The following is a 21826-nucleotide window of genomic DNA, read 5'->3' as shown; positions in this document are numbered from 1 at the left end:
TTTCAAGCAGTCTGACTAACAAAATTAACTAGTTTGCAAATGCAGTTTTTAGACAAAATGTAGATCAGCATAAAAACAAACATTGTTTAAATATTTTTTAACACACAGTGTAAATATCACATACTATTAATACAACTACTTCTAGTTCTAATAAATAATAATAATAATTCATTACATTTATATAGCGCTTTTCTCAGTACTCAAAGCGCTATGCATACAGGGAGGAATCGGGAAGCGAACCCACAATCTTCCACAGTCTCCTTACTGCAAAGCAGCAGCACTACCACTGCGCCACCTGTTATTAATAATAAAGAATGATGGGTCAGTTGCAGTGTACATTCAGCACGGAATCATCCCAGTGTGACCCCATCATAGTACATATTTACAGTAACAAGACTGGTATACAAGTTTAGCGTTGTTGCATTGCACACTTCAAGTTCAAGATTATTGTCATGTGCAAACAGTACAGTGATATTGTTACTTGCATGTCTGTTCAGAACACTGATACTAATAAAATGAAACACAGAAAATACCGTATACATAGAATACAATATATAGTACAGATAATTATATATGTGCAAGTGTTTATATATCATATTTATTGCTTTCTCTTGATTTTTGTCTCTATTCCCTGTGTCCATTTGGAGTAAAAAAAAATATATATAGTAAAGAAACACAAAGACCACTGTAAAGGTTTGGGGTTTTTAGGCCCTGTATACTGTAAAGTAAAAGGATTTTTGTCAGTAAAAATCTAGTACAGACAAGCAACAACAAAAAATGGCTGGCGGACAATTCGTAGTGACGGACAGGAAGTGATGAAATTGATGGGGACGTCGTGATGGTAGATGGGTAACTGATGTCATCAGGAAGGGACCAGAGATAAGAAAGGAACCCGGAAGTGGGTGTGCGTAATGGTCTTCTGGGTACGGTTATGGTGGCGGTGCTTCGTTCTTTCTGGAGAGATAAAACGAGAGGTTAGTACCCCACCATTGTCCCCTGGCACGACTCGACGCGGCGCCTGTCGGGTCCTTAAGCACTCGTGCGTGACTATATATATATATATATATATATATATATGTATATAATATAAATTAACACTAGAATTACCAAAGCCTACGAAAAAACCCACCTTGAATCCCTACGCACCTCTCCGTCAGTATCTTTTGTCTTGTAAATGTGCCGATCAAGACAAGCAGCAAGCAGTCTACTATTCCATCCCCCCACTGCCACAGAATGTGCACAAAGTTCTCCCAGCTCATGCTTTGATTATCTGGGAGTGAAGTGCTGGAGTTTTAGAGTGGAAATAATAGATTGTTATTTGGAACACATGCATTTCATGTGTGTTTCATTTCTACAATAATCTGTGTAAACACATTGTTAAAACAGAAACATTTTTCATATTTTAGTAATAAATGACAAAATGTAGGAATAAACTATATGTATGAAGCTAAAAGTCCAAAGATCAAATAAATACTTTCACAAAAGGTTCAAGGATGATACAACAGTTTCTGTGGCGCAGCGCTAAGTATTACTGACTTGTAATCAAGAGTCCCCCGGTTTGATCCTGACTGCCTTGTATATTTAACATTTTGAGTAGTGAGCTGCTCTTATTGTTAATATTACAAAATAAACACTACTTGTAAAAGTTAGCTTTTTTTCACTTTTATTCTCTTAGTCACAATCACAAAACATACTATCCCCCCAGGGATCTGACGCTGTTAGTTTTTATTTGAAACTGGGAATAACTGTAGGTATGAGTGGTGTTTTGAGACAATGGAACTGGACATTCTCTGATCTGGGTGGATAAAAGCTGACACACAAACGCTGGTGAATCTGCCTTCTTTGTATCTCACCATCACTTGATTTTTTTTATTTAGTTTTATTGAGTGTTCCTGCTCACGCTGAATTAGTATGCACCTTATGGTCCATGATGTCAAAGCCGCACTGACAAAAAAAAAAAACAGAGACATAGGTATATATGATGTTTGGAATTATTCATTTTATGACCTGTATAGTAAATTTCAGAAAACATTGTGGCACGGATGCAACATTATTCATTTTATTCATATTCGCATAACATCTTGCGCTTGTAATCAGTGAGTGCATATTTTTTTTTTCCCTGATCTTGCCAGTCTCCACATGTTGCTGTATGGTGCTGTTTATTTTGTACTCAATGACATGCAGAGGAAAGAATAGTACAGAGAGGTCAGTTTAGCGCTATATGCAATCATCAAATTCAAATGTTAACAGTTCACACACACACGCAAGGACCATCCTTCTTACATTTATGACATGTGTACCTGTTGCAATGTACTGTATACACTTCTCTCTATGCTTTGGTTACTATTACATTCAAAGGAGACCTGACACTGGCTCAGTTTACTTTCCTGGGGAAAGTGGCGGTCTTGGAACAGAAGGGACACCAAATGTTAATAGCAGGTTTACTCATTGCAAATCTAATCTATTTTCGTAAAAAAAAATTTTGAAAAATGATTTCCCCTGTCGTCTGTACCTCCAGTAGAATTAGACTAAGCAAGTCCTTGCGAAAGAACTCCTCATCAAAAGATCTTGCACACAGACATAGTTATGCAATGTGACCTCCATCTGTGGATTTGTCGATAGAAGTGACACTACACTGGCCTTTTTCAGTCTTTTTAAAAGGGTTTCGAAAACATCACTTGCTAGTACTTCAGCTCCTTTCATGGCTGGAGTATCGAACATTGGTATACAGTATTCTGAATGAATGAAGTTGTGCTGTCCGTTATTTTATTGCCTGTCACTACCTCCTCTATAATAGCTAACATGTATTCTTTAACAGTCTTTGAGTCAGTGAATGTTTTTACTTTTGTCAGAAAATCCAAGCTATACGGAGGAAGGCTCATGTAGCCTTTTCCTGCTTAGAACCAGGATAGCTCATCTGCTTTTATATATCATTACTAGCCTTTGGACTTTATGTTTATGAATATCAGATTGCTTTGTATTAAAGTGCCTTCTCAAATAGTATTCTTTCCTGACAGCAATAGACTTCTTACAAAGTCTATGCTCAAGAATGCTGGAAAAATTAAAAATAAAATGAAAGAAAAGCATTTGCAATTTCATTTTCAGCCTGAACAGCAGTGAAGCTGCAAAAATGAAAACTAAAACTCAAATAAGCACTAGCACCACCTGCTGCTCATTCTTCTTCTTCTTCTTCATTCGGCTTCTCCCGTTAGGGTTTGCCACAGTGGATCATCTTCTTCCATATCTTTCTGTCCTCTGCATCTTGTTCTGTTACACCCATCACCTGCATGTCCTCTCTCACCACATCCATAAACCTTCTCTTAGGCCTTCCTCTTTTTCTCTTGCCTGTCAGCTATATCCTTAGCATCCTTCTCCCAATATACTGAGCATCTCTCCTATGCACGTGTCCAAACCAACACATTGTTGCCTCTCTGACTTTGTCTCCAAACCGTCTAACTCGAGATGACCTTCTAATGTACTAATTTCTAATCCTATCCATCCTCGTCACACCCAATGCAAATCTTAGCATCTTTAACTCTGCTACCTCCAGCTCTGTCTCCTGCTTTCTGGTCAGTGCCACCGTTTCCAGCCCATATAACATAGCTGGTCTCACTATCATCTGTCACAAATCACTCCTGACGTTCTTCTCCACCCATTCCACCCTGCCTGCTTTTCACCTCTCTTCCACAATCCCCATTACTCTATTCTGTTGATCCCAAGTATTTAAACTCATCCACCTTAGCCAACTCTACTCCCTGCATCCTCACCATTCCACTGACCTCCCTCTCATTTACACACATGTATTCTGTCTTGTTCCTACTGTCCTTCATTCTTCCCCTCTCTAGAGCATATCTCCACCTCTCCAGGGTCTCCTCCACCTACTCCCTACTATCGCTACAGATCACAATGTCATCAGCAAACATCATAGTCCACGGGGACTCCTGTCTAATCTCGTCTGTCAACCTGTCCATCACCATTGCAAATAAGAAAGGGCTCAGAGCCAATCCTTGATGTAATCCCACCTCCACCTTGAATGCATCTGTCACTCCTACCGCAGACCTCACCACTGTCACACTTCCCTTGTACATATCCTGTACAACTGTTACATACTTCTCTGCCACTGCCGACTTCCTCAAACAATACCACAGCTCCTCTTGAGGCACTCTGTTATATGCTTTCTCCAGGTCCACAAAGACGCAATGCAACTTCTTCTGGCCTTCTCTATACTTCTCCATCAACATCCTCAGAGCAAACAACACATCTGTGGTGCTCTTTCTTGGCATGAAACCATACTGCTGTTCACTAATCATCACCTCACTTCTTAACCTAGCTTCCACTACTCTTTCCCATAACTTCATGCTGTGGCTCATCAATTTTATCCCCCTGTAGGTATTACAGCCCTGCACATATCCCTTATTCTTAAATATCGGCACCAGTACACTTCTTCTTCACTCCTCTGGCATCCCCTCACTTTCCAAGATTCCATTGAACAATCTGGTTAACAACTCCACTCCACTCTCCTAAACACCTCCATGCTTCCACAGGTATGTCATCTGGACCAACGGCCCTTCCATTTTTCATCCTCTTCATAGCTGTCCTTACTTCCTCCTTGCTAATCCGTGCTCCTTGCTTCCTGATTCACTATCTCCACATCATCCAACCTCTTCTCTCTCTTGTTCTCTTCATTCATCAGCCTCTGAAAGTACTCTTTCCATCTGCTCAACACATTCTCTTCACTTGTGAGTATGTTTCCATCTTTATCATTTATCACCCTAACATGCTGCACATCTTTCCCAGCTCAGCCACTCTGTCTAGCCAATCGGTACAGGTCCTTTTCTCCCTCCTTAGTGTCCAACCTTTCATACAACTCATCATATGCCTTTTCTTTAGCCTTCGCCACCTCTCTCTTCACCTTGCGCCTTACGTCCTTGTACTCTTGTCTACTTTCTGCATCTCTCGGACTATCCCACTTCTTCTTTGCCATCCTCTTCCTCTGTATACTCTCCTGTACTTTCCCATTCCACCACCAGGTTTCCTTTTCCTCCTTCCTCTGTCCAGATGTCACGCCAAGCACTCTTCTTGCTGTTACCCTTACTACATCTGCTGTAGTTTCCCAACTGTCTGGTAACTCTTCACTACCACCCAGTGCCTGTCTCACCTTCTCCCTAAACAACCTTGCAGTCTTCATTTTTCAACCTCCACCATTTAATCCTTGGCTCTGCCCTCACTCACTTCCTCTTCTAGATCTCCAACGTCATCCTAAAGACCACCTTCTTATACTGCTTAACTACACTTTCCCCTGCCACCACTTTGCAGTCTTCAATCTCCATCAGATTGACTCTTCTGCATAGGATGTAATCTACCTGTGTGCATCTTCCTCCACTCTTGTATGTAACTCTATGTTCCTCCCTCTTCTTAAAATACATATTCACCACAGCCATGTCAATCCTTTTGGCAAAATCCACTATCATCTGACCTTCTTTATTCCTCTCCTTGACATCATATGTACCCATCACCTCCTCGTCTCCTCTGTTACCTTCACCAACATGTCCATTGAAATCCGTTCCAATCACCACTTTCTGTCCCTTGATTACACTGTTCATCACTTCATCCAACTCACTCCAATAATCTTCTTTCTCCTCCATCGCACACCCAACTTGCGGGGCATATGCACTAACAACATTCATCATCACACATCCAGTTTCCAGCTTCATAATCATTACTCTGCCTGACACTCTTTTCACCTCCAAAACACTCTTGACATACTGTTCCTTCAGAATAACCCCTACCCCATTTCTCCTCCCATCCACACCATGATAGAACAATTTGAATCCACCTCCGATCCACCTGGCCTTACTCCCCTTCCATTTAGTCTCTTGCATGCACAATATATCAACTTTCTTTCTCTCCATCATATCTGCTAACTCTTTCCCCTTACCAGTCATACTGCCAACATTCAAAGTCCCTACCCTCAGTTCCACTCTCTTTACCTTCCTCCATCCTCCTGCCTCCAGACACATCTTCCCCATTTCTTCTCCTTCTTCTTTTTCGGTCAACAGAAGCCCAATTTCCGCAAGCACCCTGTTGGCGGTCGTTGTTAACCCGGGGCTCGACCGGTCCAGTATGGGAATTTGTATTGTTGTCCGTATATTGATTTGGCAAAATTTTACACCAGATGCCCTTCCTGACATAGCCCTCCCCATTTATCTGGGCTTGGGACCAACACAAAGAAACACACTGTTATGTGCATCCCCTGTGGACTTTGTTCTCACTTCCAAACAATATAGTCAGTAAATATGTTTAAAATTTACTATTAAGCTCTACTAGATCACATTTCTCAATGAAAGTGCTCTTTGATTCTTGTTATAAAATTTGAATGTTGTGTTCAAAACAATAATAATCAAGATATAAATGGAATATATCATTAACATTTAAAAATATAAAAGATACAAGATTTCCAGAGTTATTGAAGTTTATTATTTTGAATTGAATAAATTGAAAGGACATACAGGATTATATTAAAATGATACAATTAGCCTGGTTGAACACAAATTTATAACATCTAGACACCAATAAAAGGCAGACTTTCAAAGTGTGTTCCTTGCAAATGTATTTTTTTGCAACTGAAGCATGTAAACTGGGTCTTTCTGTCCCTCTTGGGTCCACAAACATCACAGCCTTTCTTCTTGCAGACAGTGGAAGCAACCTAGAATGATGAAAATGCTAGTTAGTTCTAAAAGTCTAAGTGTGTCTATCCCTCACACAAATGTATAAATTCAGGCTCACACACACTTACTTCTGGTGTTGGAATGCTGATCATAATGGCTGCAAAGGCAGGGGTCCTCGGTATGTGTGGTCGATTTGAGGTCTTATCAGTTCCTTGCCAGGCTCTTGAAGAAAGAGTCTTCTCCTCTGGAGCATTCGTTTATTCTAATTTGTTGTCCAAATGACAAATGCGGTATATGCAGAGACGTTTAAGATATTAAAAACTATTACAAATGGCCAGCGTAGGGTTCTTCTTTTGCAGCTGTAACCACTTACTAACTTATCTAGGTTATCTACTCCTCCCTTTGTAGCATTGTATTCCATAATGATTTGTGGTTTATGATGTTCCCTGCCACAGATTTTCAATGCAACATGCTCATAAGTACCATATTTTTTTCCTTTTCTTGAGATGTAAGACACCAGGGATGTGTCGACTGTAAACAGAAACTTACTGTAATTGAAAGGCATGTTCTTTGTACTTTGAGGTGGGAGGTATGGGTTTTTTGTTATTGTTCCTACCATTGTCAGCTTTCTTTTCAAGTGTTCCTGTCCCAACTTGTACAAAGTAAAAAAATGTCTTGTGATGTTGTGACCACGGAGTCCCTATGTCATGTCCAGGACAACCCACAACCCTTGGTTTTTCTCAGGTTGCTCCTCCAACAGGCTTTCCAGTGTATATCAGCATGTTCCATGCATAAGATGAAGCAGTGTCACAGGCAGCCCAGATCCTGATTTCGTATTTGGCAGGTTTAGATGGCATGTTCTGCCTCAATGAGCAGCAGCCCTAAAATGGTATAAGCTGCTCATAAATTTAAGGCATTCCACCCACTTGTCCCAAACACTGACTTGATTGTAGCTAGCTTGTCTCTCTGTCATCAGGCTGGTCAAGTGAATTGGTTATCAAAGCAGATAATCTTGGAAATACAGTGGTACCTCGCTATACATCCTTAATCCGTTCCTCCTTTGACTTATACCAAACAGGACGTATACCAAACAAATTTTCCCCATAAGAAATAAGGGAAAATGATTAATCCATTTCCCATGAAAAAAATCCTATTGTTATTGGCATATTATACATTGATGGGGTTGTATAAAATAATTTAAACACTGCTTAATACTAAAATACATAAATGCAAAAGCAATTAGATGAAATGAATTAAAATATTACCTCACTTTACTTTTTAATAATGTCTTTGTTTTTCACAATCGTAGATACCGTCATTCTCGGCATATGGTATGCAGCAGCCATGTCCCGGATACGCATGCCAACTTCATACTTTTCAACAATCAATTCAAATTTATGCGAAAAAAACACAAAATCACGTGAGAATTCACAGAGAGTTAAAGCGCGGGTTGTTCACTGAATGCTAGCAACTGGCGTACTGACACTCATGGGCAGCATAGGGTAGTGCGCGGTGTGACGATGCAGGTGTGCTCCACGCTCCCATACGTCCTTACGGGGAGCCCTGAACCCGACAGCGTTGGTAATGTCACCGAGATGAGCTGACAAATGAGGGCAATTCTCAAATGAAGCCAGGGGATAGTGCAAGAATGCCAAGTGCTTTTATTTAAACAGAAATCAGTGTCCAAACAAAATGTGCAGTGCATCTAGTTTCAATAAATAATTATTTAATAAATATCCATAAAAACAACAATAAATAAATCCGATAAAATCTGAGGTTAAAAATGCAGTCTCACTCTTCCCGATCACAGCCCACCTGTGCAGGTGCGACTCACTCCATCTACCTCATTAACTTCCCCGCGGTAGTGCAATCGTGCCCACAGAGAACGACATGGCTATACGGGTTAAAACCTGGCCCTTTTTTTTGAAGCCCCGGACCCATTATACCACACACGAGTCGTATTCCAAACAAAGGTTGTATACCAAGCAAAATTTTTCGTGTCCAAACAGGGCGTATACCAAGTTGGACTTATTCCAAAGCAGACGTATACCAAGGTACCACTGTATTGTGAATGTCTGTCAGAGACATTGTTGCACACAGAAGTGCTCAGCCAGCTTCTGGATTCTACAGGGATTCAGTGGACTCCCCATTGGATCTGAAAACACTAGCAAATATAAGAAGCCCAAAGTATGCATATAAATTGGTTTGGTCCATTTCCTTCCACCTCTCTCCAGAAACACATCTCCCCTCCAAATTAGTGCATTCCAGAATGATTTTCTGGATGGTGTCTGGAATAAAAAATTCAAAAGAAAATATGATGTCATGTACATGCCTGACTGTGTTGGCCCTGGTTGCATCTTTATGCCATTGGCAGCAAGGCACTCTGGCTCTTTCCATGGACAAGAATAACATTCAGTGTCATTAGTTTTTGATATCAAAGTTTCTCCGCTTGTCTGAGAGACAGTTCCATCCTAATCCTCAAGCTCACTGTCAGACCCTGAATTGACAGAAATATAATCCCCGTATTCCGAAAATTCTTAACCTTCCAAAGTGAGCACTCCCTCTCTTGCTTCTAAAATGATGTCTAAGGCTATCTGAGCAGAGATTTTCTTTGTCATACTGGATTGTTTCTGGAAAGAAGCCACATACAAACAGACATTTATTTGTTCTGTCCTTCCCCAATTCCATTTTGAGATGAGATTAAGGATTGTACGTGAATGGGAAAGTTATTGTTGGAGGTTGGATGGGCATGGGGGAAAATAGGGGTATTCATGGTTGACTGTGATGTAAATGATTGCTACGAGTGGTATAATGGGATTAGATTTGAGGTATGTAGAAACAATACTTTAAAAGTGATGTTTTTGTTGTCTTAGAGACAGTTTCCACAACTGCATTGCTCCTGGATTGCTACTGGGGCAGACCCAATACCATCAGCAATATGTAAATGGGCGGGGGTGGGGCACAATACGTACTTGACAAAAGCATGCTCTTTAAAGAAAATGAGCCAAGGACATTGGATCTCAGGTTAAAAAAAATGGCCTTTTTTTTAAGGAAAAATTGAAAATGGGTCCCACATACCTAGTACCCACACAAAGATGCTTTGAAGAAAGAAAGAATGCATTGTTAATGCATATAGGGATGCTCAGATATATAACTAGAAACTTTGGAAGAATGTTCTCCTTGATAGTATCGATTCTCTCTGCTAATACAAGATGGAGGGTAGACCATCTTTCACATCATTTGATTTTTCCATGCTGATAGTATTGAAAAAAGATCTTTATGATTCCTTGTGATGCTTACACTTAGATATTTAAACTGTTCTTATATAATGAATAGGTAGATGTCCAGTCTGATACAGTGCGCTAGAGAATTCACTGGAAAAGCACTTTTCTGCAAATTGATTTTTCAGTCCAGATATCTTTTAAAATTCTGCTAGTGTATTAAGGACTAATGGTAAAGAAGTTTGTGGGTCTCATATATACAGTACCATGTCATCTGGATATAGTGATATTTTCTGTTCGAGTCCTTCTCTGATATTCCCTTTCATCTCTAATGTATTTTGAAAATGAATGGCTAATGGCAATTATAAAAAACAAAGGTGAAAGACAGCACCCTTAGCAAGTACCATGTTATATTTTGAAGTAGTTTGAGTTTATGTTGTTAATACAAATTGAGGCTTCAAGACTAATGACAGGGGATTAAGACACCAACTACGAAATGAGTGTGTAGGGCATAGTGATTCTAGCTCCAAGATCAGAGGAGCATGATCAGAGATAACAGCATCTGTTTTGTCTTGGTAGAGTAATATATTGCTCTACTTTCCCCTGTTGTATTATTAATATGAGGGGGGGACCCAAAAATAACCGGAAATATTTTTAAAACGTTTTTAATTTAATTTTCTGTACAAACTACAATTAGTCTCCTTCAAAGTACTCTCCATTGGCAGAAATACACTTATCTAACCGTTTGTTCCATTGTTCAAAACATTTTTTAAATTCGTCTGAAGTAATGCCCATTAATGCTCTGGTCGTTTCTTGTTTTACCTCTTCGACGTCAGCAAAACGCCTTCCTTTCAAGTCTTTTTTCATCTGAGGGAACAAAAAGAAATCACATGGAGTTAAATCCGGTGAGTATGGTGGGTGGTTCAGGGTTGTCATATCGTTTCTTGCCAAAAATTGGCGAATGCTGAGAGCAGTGTGAGATGGAGCGTTGTCATGATGAAAGAACCAATCGTCCGACTCCCACAAATCAGGGCGTTTCCTTCTCACACTGTTGCGCAACCTACTTTTACAAAAAAATTCACTGAACACAAGCACAACCTTCCAGACTGATGGCACTTGGCAGACTGACTTGTGAGGAGTGTAACTAGATTGCCCTAGCGGCCCAACCACGTACTACAAGTACCAACCTAACAACAACAAAATTCTGGTTATTTTTGGGTCCCCCCTCGTATGTAGCCTTTGTCAGAATGCCTAATCTCACAGACTTACCACTGTGCATAAGGTATTATAGTATATAACTTATCCCCGCCTTCCCTTCTATATCTATAAACTCAGGCAATTAGGTGTAGTAAAAAGACAAGCAGGAGTTAAGTTACACATAAAATAATGTATTATTAATAATATTCATAAATAATAACAATATGCAAAGTACATTTGAATATTGGCAACCATACAACCTGATTAAATGGTGATGTGTAGTTCAGGCGGCACACAGACTTGTTAGTTATTTAAAATGTCTCTAGTTAAGGCATCATTGGTGCTCAGCTTTCTTCAGAACAGGCCGCAAGCCTGTTCAATATGGCTGCTAAGCTGTGCTCTTCATTGTGTTGTCTTCATCATCAGAGGTTAGTAAGAGATGCTTCTTTCAGATGTTAGTAAGAGAGAGAGAATGTGGTTGAACAAGCAGATTTATAGATTCTCTGTCCAACCCCTACAGCCAATAGGACATCATGGTACTTAAAAGCTTCTGATCCAAGCCAATTCAAAATAGCCATACTTCAGACCAATGGGGGAATACAACATCTTAAAACCTGCCACCCCCAAGACCATATGTCTTTATGGCTTTCATGCGGAGGTTGAAAGACTTTAGCAGAGAAACACTTGCCAAACTGGTTTAAGGCACACCACCCTCCCCCAACTCTGTCGTAAAATTCAGAGAGACCCATTCCTAAAGGGGTGGGGGGGGGGATGGGGGGGTGGCTAAGCACTAAATCACATTGCTTTGCCTAAATTACAAATAAAGACATACAAAATATTTATCACGTTCTATGCAAAATCTTACATCACAACACTCCACCTCGATAAATGTTTTGTACAATGTCTTTATAAACAGTCTTAATTGTTCAAAGAGTCTGTTGCATAACGTGTGCTTTGGTTTGCAGTATTTGCTCTCCCAGTTTTAAAAGTTGTTCATGACCACTTGTCCATTACATATCTTCTATTTCAAAGACAATCTGAAGAACTTGGGTTTGCTTCTGATGACTTGTATCTGCTCCAGCTTGCTTCAACTGTTTGTTTAGCTTTCTGCAGTCTTCATATGCCATCAGATCTGGTGGTTCAAAATGAGACAAGTCCACACCTTCCACTAAACTAGCCCACTGAAATTTAAGTCTATTGTGAATTTCAAACACTGACCTTTGTTCTTTAATGGTTTTGTGTCTAACTGCTAATTGGACCTTTGTCCCAAGCTATTCATTTAAGCATATGCAGCTGTACAATTAACATAAAAATTTGAAAGTTAACATGCCACAGGTGCCAGTACAACCACTTCTGCCCAAGTGAGAGCACATGTACCACTGCATAAACTGTTCACATACCAACATTTGTGGCCCCTAATTGTACATTTGGGGTTGACTTAGTTGCCTCTTGTGCTTTTCTACCCATGGTGTAACCTTTGACTGCCATCAGCCTTTACCAGTATACAATACAATACAATACAATACAGTTTATTTTTGTATAGCCCAAAATCACACAGGAAGTGCCGCAATGGGCTTTAACAGGCCCTGCCTCTTGACAGCCCCCCAGCCTTGACTCTCTAAGAAGACAAGGAAAAACTCCCAAAAAAAACCTAGTAGGGAAAAATGGAAGAAACCTTGGGAAAGGCAGTTCAAAGAGAGACCCCTTTCCAGGTAGATTGGGCGTGCAGTGGGTGTCAAAAGAAGGGGGTCAATACAATACAATGCAGTACAGTACACAGAACAATTTCTCAATATAGTAAGAAATATAAAAAAAAAAAAAAAAAAATATATAAATTTTAGAAGTACAGAGTAGAATTTAACAGTAGATGATATATCCCATAATTAGATTTGTATTTGTATAGAGTCCTGGAGACCTCATCCTTCAAGCTGCCTCCCCCATTTGGCCATTCCACAGCTGAGACAGTGCTGGGCCAGCCAGTATAGGCTGGCATCACCACCATGAGACATCACAGCTATGCAACCCTCATCATTCCCCCGGTAGGCCACCCCTAGAGTTGTTTGCTCACCATATGCATACTCGCTGTGCTAAACACCTCGGTTCAGAATTGGCCCACTGGTCCTCTGTTTGTACCACAGCTGACAACCTCAGCAGGACTTCCGTATTTTCCCAATTAGACCATACCTAAACATCGGAGCCCATATGACTTGCAAATGTACCAGCTACACCTGCTTTCCTGAAATATTCACCAATTTTCTTAGGATACATTTTCCTTAATAATAGTATTAATTATATTAATTATCCCACTTAATTAATTAATACCCAGAATGTATACTTTATGAACCCAAAATTAATCCTCTTATTTTGGCATTCCTTACTGGTTTGTTCAGTTTCCACCCCTTGGAATACAATTTTGCTGCAGTAATGAAATAATGAACAAACTTTTCCTTTAAAACTATAGCTATTGTGACTAGCCTTCTTATTGCATGACTTGTGGACTTGTTACTCACTTAAACCCCAGTAAGTGTCTCTTTCTTGCTGTCTCTTGTGTTCTTCTTCATGTCTTTGTCTTTAGTCTTTGCTTGTTGTCTTTTTCTCTTTCTTTTTTCATTCCGCTATGTAGGCAGGTCTGCAAAATGGAAGGTGACAAAGCAGTTTCTGTCCATCTTAGCTTCTTGGTTGTCAACCTGGTGCCAACACTCAAACTTTGCTTCCAAGAATTCATTGGAACAGCTTGGCCATTACTGCCACTCCGCTCCAATGTGCTAGTTGTAACCCAATCTCCTGCATGGATTTTACTCTGCTAATTGCCTTCACTATTTGTTACCTGCACCAACCCAAAGTCCATAAAACCTTACAATAGAAGTAGCACTATTGCAAAAGGCCAGAAAATGGAAACAGAAATAACTATTTTCCATTTCCTGTCTTCCTGCGCAACCATTCTATTTTTTTTTTCATTGCCTGTGTGTCCTTCTTTTTTTTATTTTATTGTAACTGCTACCTGAAAGTGTGGGCTGAAACCTCTCCAAAATCCAAGTGCCAGATCCAGCATCTCTCCTAAAACTGACCTGTGTTCTTTACTCAAGACCAGCTCACTTTTCTCCATTTTATTGCCTGGAGATTCATAGGCTGTCTTTTTAAACAACTGGTCAGTCAGGTTTCGAATTACTGAACCTAAGTGTGTGTGCTTTTTAATTACTGCTGGCCCTAGCACAGCTGTTAGGAATTTCACACCCCTGTGCATTCCTGACTTGCTGCCTGAGTTTGCAACCCTTCCTGCTGCACCATCCCCCATCCTTAGTTCTTTGGCTTGTCCTGGTTCATTCAAACCAACTCCTAAACTGGTGCACTTTCTTTCCAACTCAGCCATTCTTGCACTAGCACATTCAGACCTTCCACACACAAACACTTGAATTCCCTTAATTTCCATTGTTCCTTGTTTAAATTCCATACTTTCTTTACTCAGCATCCTTATGCCATTATCCATTTCATGCCCTTCAATCAACAATTGCCATTCACACTCACCAGCTCCTCTGCCTTCTATCTGATTTCTTTGTCCTAAATCAAATTTCAGCACAGCACTGGTTATCTTTCCTAACAGTGGTAAAATATCTATTGGTGTAGCATGTTCTTTAAATACTGGACAGACATTCAGATTTACCTGGAGATTGTGGTGCAGTGAAGAATAATGGAAGAAAACATCCTTGCTGTTTTCCCTTCCTTTCATCTCTCTCCTTTTCCTCACACTCACATTCCCACTCTTTTCCTGAGCACTGATCTATCTCAGGTAAGTCACCCACCCATGTTTTAGGGTTCCAGTCTGATCCGGTTACTACTGCCCTAACTTTCACCATAGGTGGTTTTCTCTCCTTGTTTCCCCTGCTTTCTGTGTTTTCCACTTCAGCAGTGGGTGTTCTACATGCTAGCACTTCACAACTGTTACATCTTTCAAAACTTTCACACAACATTCCACGACTTTCACTTTCTTTCTCATACTGATCTTCCTTATTACCAGTAATACAAGATAGTAAACCTCTTATAACAGCAGCTGTCTTCTTTAAACCAGATTTCTATTTTCCTGATTTTAATCCTTCCTGCCCCCTTCCATTTTGTGGCATGCTCAGCTCAGCTTCTGCTTTCTCTACCTGCACTACAGGTTTGCATTTCTTAGCTTTAGCCTGCTTGCTTCTGCCACTCCACTGGAAGATGGCTGACTTTAATATAAATTTAGGCATTTCTGAGTCTACAATTTTACTTTAATACAATTTGCCAACTTCGTTATGGGTTTGCCTACTTTTGCCCCTGTAAGCAAACATACATGTACATACACAAAGATCCTAAACGAATAAGTGCCGTATGAATGATGTATGCATGTCCCATCACTCCCTAGCACTTTAACCACTTAAATGCCGTATGAATTATGCATGCATGTTCCACCACTCTCTAGCACTTTAATTAGGGACTCACTACCACCAGCACTAACAAACATGCAGGTGTCCTTGTGACACACATGAAGCCTCTACACTTTGTTGGTTATATTCCATTCAGCAACCAAACAAGGTTCACTTCCACCGCATTTGTACACTGGATGCCCTAAAATTTACATACATAAACACATATACATCAACAGTATTTGCAAACAGGGTGCAAAACATGGTTACCCCAAAATCCTACTGATTACGCCAATTGTTTTGTCTTGGTAGAGTAATATATTGCTCTACTTTCCCCTTTTGCATTATTAATATGTAGCCTTTGTCAGAATGCCTAATCTCACAGACTTACCACTGTGTATAAGGTATTATAGTATATAACTTATCCCCACCTTCCCTTCTATATCTATAACCTTAGGCAATTAGGTGTAGTAAAAAGACAAGCAGGAGTTAAGTTACACATAAAATAATGTATTATTAATAATATTCATAAATAATAACAATATGCAAAGTACATTTGAATATTGGCAACCATACAACTTGATTAAATGTAGATGTGTAGTTCAGGCGGCACACAGATTTGTTACTTATTTAAATGTCTCTAGTTAAGGCATCATTGGTGCTCAGCTTTCTTCAGAACAGGCCACAAGCCTGTTCAATATGGCTGCTAAGCTGTGCTCTTCATTGTGTTAGTAAGAGAGATACTTCTTTCAGATGTTAGTAAGAGAGAGAGAGATAGTGTGAGGTTAAGCAAGTAAATTTATAGATTCTCTGTCCAACCCCTATAGGCAATAGGACATCATGGTACTTAAAAGCTTCTGATCCAAGCCAATTCCAAACAGCAATACTTCAGACCAATGGGGGAATACCTGCCACCCCCAAGACCATATGTTTTTATGGCTTTCTTGCAGGGGTTGAAAGACTTTAGCAGAGAAATTCTCGCCAAACTGATTTAAGGCACACCCACCCTCCCCCAACTCTGTCGTAAAATTCAGAGAGACCCATTCGTAAAGGGTGGGCGGGGGGTGGGGGGTGTGGGTGTGAGCACTCACTAATGAAACACTAAATCACATTGCTTTGCCTAAATTACAAATAAAGACATACAAAATATTTATCAAGTTATATGCAAAATCTTACATCACAACAGCATCATACTTACAAGATTTGATAATGGGCAATAATGAGGAAATAATCAATTTTTGAGTAACTAGGATATACTGGTGAGAAGGAGGACTATTATCTTAAATCTGGATTTAAGAATCTCCATAGCTCTGATAAGTTATGATCCATTACAAGCTGCGCGATTGTTTTTGCAGTATTAGATATTATCGCTACTATAGTTATGATCTTTCCAGGTCTGGATTTAAAACACAATTAAATCACCAGCCATTATAATTTTATGCCTGCTCATATTGGGAATTGATGTGAATAAACTTTGAATTATATCTCTATCATCCATATTACAAATGGTACTTTTTCATCAAAATGACTTGATGAATAATTTATTTAAGCCTAAACATGACATAGTGACATTCAGGGTCAGATACTACATCTGATGCTACAAATGACAATGTCTTATGTATTAAGATTCCCACACCTTTGGTTTTCTTTGTTTAACTGGAGTGAATAATTTGGTCAATCTAATCACTTTGAAATTGAAACTGTTTCGTACTTATTAAGTGACTCTCCTGTAAAAATACTATCTCAGCATTCAGGCCTGTTACATAGGAAAAAACATTTTTTTTCTCTTTACATCATGGTTTAGACCTTTGACATTCTAGTCTACAAAGTTCAAAGTTCCTGAAAAACAGAAACAATAGAGTGGCAAGGAGATGCTGTGCTAGCATTGTCTTCTGTGTTCCCTGTATGGACAATGTCTCCAGCCATGACCCGGTTGGCGGCATTCATACCATAGCCACCCCTTTCCCGGTGCCTGTGTCCCACTTGTTTGAAAATAGGATGGAGTGTCCTGTTTTGCCCCACACCAAGCTGAGGTTGGCTTATCCCTCCACCTGTGTGAAGAGAAGCCTCCAGGCACATGTGACTGCACGGACTCACATCCTACAGTGTCAGGAGATTTGTCCTTTTCTTTATTGTCCCCTTTTTGCCCTGGGGTATGGCAACAATCTAGATCTCCCTATGTAATAAACAGAGTCCCATCACTAGCTGCAACCCTATTGCTTTTTGGGTGTCAATCAATGCTTTTTCTGGGGGTGAGGTTATGGTGGTAGGGGGCACCTGGATGACGGGGCCAATTAACTGATCCATCCTCGGCAGTCCCCAATTGTCCTCCCCCAGCATGAGCATTTTCCTCTGGGCACTCCCAACAGCAGATGCTACTCCCAAGCAATCGGCCATCACGGCTTTGTCTCGTGTCGTACTCGGTACTACTCGACTCCCCTAAGTTCATTGCGGAGTCAATTTGCACAGAGTTCTTTTTCTGTGTGGTACCAGTGTCACTTACCTGCACCACTGTGTCTAGCCTGGAAGGAAGTTCACTCCCCAGTCGCCGCAGATACAAATACACCTTCTCCAACAGCACCATTGCGGTATTCTACAGTTCCATGATAATTGTCTTTAGACCACCAATGATTTGCAATAAAGTACGTACGGGTTGAAGGACCCACTCCAGCTCCCATACATCAAAATTATTAGTCAAATCAGCTGGTGACGGGAGCAGATATTTGTAAGTTGCGGTCACTGGCTGTGAGTCGGTGTGCATGCAGTTGTCCTACACATGCGCTGAAGGCATATGGGAGATGGAGTTTTGAGGGACAGCCAAAAGCTGTATGGACTCCCCATGCATAATGACCTTGACAGATCTCTCAGTCACCCACCATCCCTCCTTAACTTTTCCACAGGCAGCAAATTTGTCGCTCACCTCCCCCATCCCTTCTGAAAAGCAGGTGACTAGCAATCTGAGGTCCAGACAGTTGGAGAATCCTTTCAGACTCCATTCCTCTGCTGCACTTTTTGAGCAGTGCAGCTTGTCATTACTCAGGAACAGGGCAGCAGGATCCTCATGACTTGAGTAGTCTAAGCCAGGGTCAGGGTGGTCTTGCCAGGGGTAGGCATTCTGTGGTTGACCAGCTTCCGGGTCTGTGCCATCTAGGAAGTACGCAGCCACAAAAGAAGAAAAACATTCCCAGGGTTTTTCAACAATGCCTCTGGTGCATACTTCCTGCCAGGTTTCTTCCAGCGGCACGCAATGTCCCCAGTTGGCGTCCTTTTCCCTGTGTTGGATCCCTTATCGTTACTGCTGCCTTCCCGGTCTGCCTGGTTCTCTTCTTGCCCATATTGGATAGGACAGGACTTCAGTGAGTCTTGTGTGGTTCTTGGGCTGGCTGTAGTGCATGCTGTCATGATACAGTGTACGTGTGCGGTTGTGCTGTGTGTTGGGAATGCCTACAAGAAAAAAAAAACTTAATAAGGGTCTCTTGCCAACTGACAGCCAGGAAGTCCATTCTGGGATGCCACTTGTGGACAGGAGGAGGTGCGTCGCTCCCCAAACACCTGACACAACAGACACAGAACCCACAAGTTCAGCACAGTACTCATTTAATTCAGTGGGGAAGCCCTTTTCCCTCACTCCCCACAACACAGCACAATACAGTGCAGTTCAAAGCACCAAGCAGAATAAATACACAGTCATTTCTTCTCTTCACTCTTTTTTTCCACCTCCACTCCTCCCTCAAGCTTTGTCCACTTCCTCCCAAATCTGGGTTTCCTAATGGAGTGAGGGGGCCTCTTTTATAAAACACCTGGAAGTTTTCCACAGTCTCCTTCTGGCAACACTTGTGGGTGTGGAGGTAGCCCTACAGAGGAGGACTCAGCATTGTTGAGCTTCTATGTTCCAGCCCCGTGGCACTGTAGCAAGCCAGGGGGGTTGCCCTGTGTTGTCCTGGGGGGAGGTATTGGCTTGTGAAAGCTCCTTTCCCTGGTCCTTCCCTTAAGAAGGCATCCCAGCCAGGCCAGAGTCTTGGCTGTCCACCACAATATATTTATTTATATATTTATATATATATATATATATATATATATATATATATATATATTGTGGCAGGCAACCGGGTCTCAGCCCCTTCCACTTATGTTCCAGGGGAGCAGCCATGGGCTCCTCAGTACCTCCATCAGGACGCTTGGTGGCTGACGATGGTGTCTCAGTTTCCCGCAGGTTTCCATGGGAGATGGAGTTCTCCACAACCCTGTGGGGATCTGGGGTGGCCACCAGGGGGTTCTGCATGGATCCTGGAGCCAGCCTGGACAACTCTACAGCCCCGCCCAGAAGTGCAATCAGGAACAGGTGATCAAGCACCTGGAGCACTTCCAGGTGGGCTATAAAAAGGGCTGGCAACCACCACTCAGGGCCAGAATCGGGAGGAAGAGGATGAAGTTGCCTGGGAGGAGTGGCGGTGCCAAAAGAAGGGTTGTGATTTGTGTTTGTTACTGTGCTTGGGACTTTTTTGTGGCTGGAGGGTACACGGGGAAGACGTGCCCTCCAGCTGAAGAAAAATAAAGTCTTCTTATGCTTTTACACATGCCTCTGTGTAAGTCTGTGCCGGGTCGGGCGCTTTATAGCATCTAATTAACTATATATATATATATATATATATATATATATATATATATATACATATACAGTGGTACCTCGGTATACATCTGCTTTAGAACAAGTCCAACTTGGTATACGTCCTGTTTGGATGCGAAAAATTTTGCTTGGTATACGACCTTTGTTTGGAATATGCTAGAACACCGCGTGTGGTAAAGCGGGTCCACGGCTTCAAAAAAAGGGCCAGGTTTTAACCCGTATAGCTGTGTCATTCTTGTGGGCGCTGTGGTACCCGGATGGGGGTGTAACCCAGCCGGGATGCCCGAGAAGATCGGAAGAGGGCTTGTGCCTCCTCCAGACCTCGAGGGGGCGACCGCCCTGGGGGCCGCGGGTACAGAGCTGGGAAGCTCGACCCTGTAGGGGCCCGTAATCACCGCCAGGGGGACCCCAATACCTGGAGGACCCTGGACCGCAGCACTTCCACCACACCAGGAATGCTGAGGGGAAGAGGAACAGGGACACCCAGAGTGCTTCCGGGGAGACAGCCGGCACTTCCGCCACACTGGGGCGTGTTGGTGGGAGATTGCCGGGAAAACACCTGGAGCGCATCCGGGTGCTTATTTAAAGGGGCTGTCTCCCTCCAGAGATGGACGTGAGTCAGGTGGAAGAAGGACAAGGTTCTGGAGGAGGTCTGAAGAGACAGAGAGAGAGAAGGCATTGTGTGGGCCTGGACTGAGGGGTATTGGGGCTTGTGAGTAGTGCATTTGTATACCATGGAGACCCTGAATAAATGTGTCTGGGGTGATTTAAACGTGTCTGCCTATCTGTGTCCGGGTCATATTCCACAATGGCGCCCAACGTGGGGCCCTCCGTCTGTTCCAAGACGGGGACCCCAAAACAAATATTTTGTGGACAGCCCGGAGCAGCAGGCACCCCCGCACATGTTCCAAGTGTGCGGAGTGCTCACGGCCCCAAGAAGACATGAAAACCCAGAGATCACCACCGGAAAGCGGTCGGATCCCTACCTGGTGCGGCAAAGCATCGATGGGTGTTGCAGGGGAGCAGTGGGCTCCTATGAGTGTGCTGCCAATGAAGGCGTCCGGGACAGTGTGGCATATAAGAAGGCCAGGCAGAGGCAGGCACCTCGGTCAGACAGGATCCGGGAACCACGGTCCCTCCGTGCTGGCAGCCAGCCAGGGAAGGCTGCGCTTGTTTTGTATTTAGCAGGCAGGGGCTGCCCGGGTCCCCATGGATCGAAGATGCACGCCGAACCACGGCGTTTTATGGATGCGGCAGCAGCAGAGAGAGCTGCCATGAAGGAGACGCTGCAACCTGAAGAGCCAGTATGGCGTCGTACCAGGAGGAGTGGAGAAAAGATGGCCGCGGACCAGAAGTCCCTCCCTGAGACGGGCACGGGATTGGACGGTGTGTCTTGTGTGCCCGCCAATGAATGTATAGAGGCAGGACCAAGAAATGTCCGTCTCGTGCCAGGGAGAGACCCAATTGGGCTACAGGAGCCTCACAGGAAGCAGTCGGCGAAGATGACTGACAACCAGGTAGGTCAATCGTCGGCTGACTTTCTGTGCTTGTCCCTGATGCAGGTGCTGAGTGTCCTCCGTGCTGAGTTGCAGGAGCTGAAGCGGGAGGCGGTCGCGTCGGAGACGTCAGAACGGCGCGATGCCGGTGTCTTCAGCCGGAGAGGCACGGCAGAGATGGTGAGTAAAGCCGACTCCGTACAGCATAAAGGAGAGCCCACCGAAA

This window comes from Erpetoichthys calabaricus, chromosome 6 (genome assembly GCF_900747795.2).
Source record: "Erpetoichthys calabaricus chromosome 6, fErpCal1.3, whole genome shotgun sequence".
Taxonomy (NCBI): domain Eukaryota; kingdom Metazoa; phylum Chordata; class Cladistia; order Polypteriformes; family Polypteridae; genus Erpetoichthys; species Erpetoichthys calabaricus.
Note: the sequence above shows the minus strand (reverse complement) of the source record.